We start from the raw sequence: 3,735 nt of genomic DNA, 5'->3' as shown, positions 1-3,735 counted from the left end.
ATTTCTGGAAATTCAAAGATTCCAGGCTTTTGAGTGTGGTCACTGCTAATCACAATGAGAAGGGTAGTCTAAGTGAGATTTGGAAACTCTTTTGGCAAGTCTGCCAAAAAGGCAGAGGCTAATTAACAGTTGTGAAGGAAGATAAGGAATAATTCCAGATGGAAAGAAAAAATAATAGTAACTAAGGTATAGCAGAAAGCGTTCTAGGGAACTATTTTTGGTTATTGAAAAACTAGTTATCAACTAAGTTTATTCCTCATTGCCTTGAGCATGTGTGATAAATGTATCTCCTTCTATGCTGTTCTTTCATACCTGATCTCCTTTGCTTTCTAAGAATCTGTCTTTCTATATTTCTCTATGAACATTTTCTGATACTAAATACACCTACAAAGATGAAAGGGGATGCTAATATAAGAATCCCATAGCTCATGAGTCATTAATGTAACAAAATGGGAAAGGAGGACATATTTATTGCTACCTCAATTATTCTGAAAAGCTGCAATGTCACATCATTTGGTTCAGATTTCCATTCTTTGTCTACATAGTGATATTAAGTGTACATAAATGCAAATATGAGCCGGGTGCTAGTGGCTCATGCCTCTAATCCTAGCTACTCAGGAGGTTGAGACCAGAGGATTTTGGTTCAAAGCCAGCCTGTTCAGGATAGTCCATGAAACACTTATCTTCAATTAACCCCCCAAACCCGGAAATTGTGTTATAGCCAAAGTGGTAGAGTGCTCAGTTGAGCTGAAGAGCTGAGAGACAATGCCCAGGATCAATGTTCAATCCCCACAACCAACAAAAAAGTGCAAATATGGCTTTAAGTTTCCCCCAAAGGAATGTGAAGTCAATAGTAATCTTCCCAAATGATTTAGTAGTGCACCTACTTTGGCTGAGTTTTTTGTTATGGCTTCTTTGCTAAACATTTCTCTTCTTTAAAAATGGTCAGATATTAGCTATATAATAAACTTCATCTCATATTTCTTGGTTCAAAAGAGAAGTCCATACAGTTGATGTCACTTAGCTTTCTTACTGTCTTAGTTCAAAGCCAACCCAGGCAAGAGAGTCTGTCAAACTCTTATCTGTAATTAAATACCAAAAAAGCCAGAAGTGGAGTTTTGGCTCAAGCAGTAGAGTAATAGCTTTGGGCCAGGTGGGAAAGAAAGACAGGGACAGGGGCGAGTCTCTAAGTTCAAGCCCCAGAACAAGCACAAACTAAACAAACAAGCAAACAAAACAAACCCTGGGTGTTTCTTTGGGACTCTCCTTAAAATAATGGTGATCTGAGAAGAGGCTGCTTTTGCTGATCATACTCACTGGATCCTGCTTTTCTGGAATCCTTATTGTTATGGAAAACACAGGACCAGAATAAAGGAATTGATAACTGATTCCTGCAACAAGAGAATCATCTCAGGAGTGAAACATCCATCCATAAGACACTTTAAAACCTCCATATCTTTGCTTCTTTGCAATAGAACACTTTTAAAACAAAGTTACTTTCTTTTGTTCTATGCTGGCCTTTAAATGGTATATTGTTTCCTTTTATAATACTCTCAACCGGAAGTTTACAGACAAGTTTTACATGAGTAAAGGACACACTCAAAAAAGTCAGAGACATAGTTTCCTTCAAGCCTTGGATTCTTTTCTTGTACAGTAAAAAGGAAAGCAATAGATAACTTCAACTTTGTCATTTCTCTATGTTCAATTTCTCTCCTGGGATCAGTTTCCACATCCATTAAAAGTTACTTCCATTTTCTTCCAGTAACAAACTATGGTGCTGCTCCAGGAAAAATATGAATGTTTTCTTGTTTCATTGAAATAGCACAAGGACACTTTTGGACATGAGGTAACACGTGTTTCAGAGCCAACTTAGTGAAGAGAAATGAAATTTAAATTGCTTATAAATACTTTATCCATGAGAACATTTTGTTCAAACTTCTTATGTGCTCTGTAAATTAAGGTGAATTTTAAATGGGAAGAATGTTCTCAGATCATTTTTTTTGAGTCTATATGCTGTGCATTAATTTCCCAAGTGTACATGAGTTAACAGTAAGAGAAACAATAGCAATTATAGGAGAAAAAGAAGTTCTGTGTTTATGTATAAGTGTTCACTACAATATAGAAGACTCTACAAATAAGATAACGATAATATTGAAACAATAAAGCCAAGTCCAGTTTGTAGATTTGTGGAAGTGATAGAGAGAAAGCATTATTGCTAAGTGGAACATGAAGCATGAGGCCACTCCTTTTCTAAATCACGCTTGCTATTCACCTAAATGTGCAAAAATGAAAATGGAAGAATGATTCGGTTTCCAGCGCAAGTCAGATATGGGAGAATAGATTTAACTGGAAGAAAAGAGTCCATCTTAAGAGAACAGGAATTATACTAGCAATGAAACTGGTGGCTATGATCAGATTTCTTTTTTTCCTTTTCTTATATTCTTTTTTTTTTGTTCGTGGCACTTGAAATATGGGACAGGTTGCTGTCCCTCCGAAATGCAGCTCAAGGCTAGTGCTCTTCCACTTGAGCCACAGTACCACTTCCAGTTTTCTGGTAATTATTGGAGAAATGAGTCTCCAGGACTTTCCTACCCATGCTGGCTTTAAACCCAGTCCTCAGATCTCAAAACAACTGAGTTTATGATCACATTTCTAACAGTGTACACTCAGGATATGTAATGTATAATGTTCATCTATCTTTACATGAATTCTCAAGTTAAAAATCTGGGCTACAGGTTAGACTTTACACTCACAAAAGTGTTTGAAGTTTAAAAGTTGATACTCCTGGAAAAATAAAACCTAAGAATGTAAAGGAGTCTGGGAAGTTCAATTTGCATCCAGCTTGGACAGTATAGGCTTTGCGACACTACCTATAATTAACCAGGCAAAAGCTGGAATACCACTCACGAGCAAGATTGCTGAATAACAGCTTTAGGTTTTTGCATACATACGTACAAACATACACATACACACAGAAGCACTTATAGGTGCACACAAAAATACACAAATGAAACAACGCTCAGAATACGTAGAAAACATAGAAAACAATAGAAAATAGGTCTTGAGTAAGATTAGAATCAAGTGATAATTTTTATTATTAGCAAGCCCTCACCTGAACTTTCCCCCAGAAGTTGAGAATATTACATTGGTACGGACCAGAGATTGTAAGAGAGTCAAACAATCATTATTAATGGGATAGGATCCATGGAGGAATGAATCAGGGAACCCTGCAGATGCATCTGAAAATGTTCATATCCTGTGTCAAATGTTAAAACATCCTTGAAAATAGTACATAAACAGTCTGAGCAGTCAGTCTAATGGATAAGATCAGAGGAGAAGTTCAGAATTGCTAGTCTGTTATAGATTATATAAACAAACTATGGCAGGGCAATGTGCTACAAGTCTGGAATTCTTGCACTCAGACAGGAGATTAGAGAGTGGAATTACATAAGGATACCTTCCCTGGACCACGTGAATAATTTTGTCTCAGTAAAACAAACCAAACAGCAAGAAAGGAATATACAGTTGGAAGCTTGGGCTAATTGTGTCATTATGTTTTGAGAAGTCAAGGTTCCTAATGAATGCAACTCATATACATCCTCACTTGTGTTTTAAATGCTCTCATCATTACAGAACATTCCTAGATGCAAAATAGCTCATGATTCCCATCCAAAAATTTGCAAAAGTAAGAAAGCCTCATTCTGTTGGATTCCAAATAAATGTTGAAGGATTACA

This window comes from Dipodomys spectabilis, unplaced genomic scaffold (assembly GCF_019054845.1).
Source record: "Dipodomys spectabilis isolate Male_0828 unplaced genomic scaffold, ASM1905484v1 ptg000276l, whole genome shotgun sequence".
Classification (NCBI taxonomy): Eukaryota; Metazoa; Chordata; class Mammalia; order Rodentia; family Heteromyidae; genus Dipodomys; species Dipodomys spectabilis.
Note: the sequence above shows the minus strand (reverse complement) of the source record.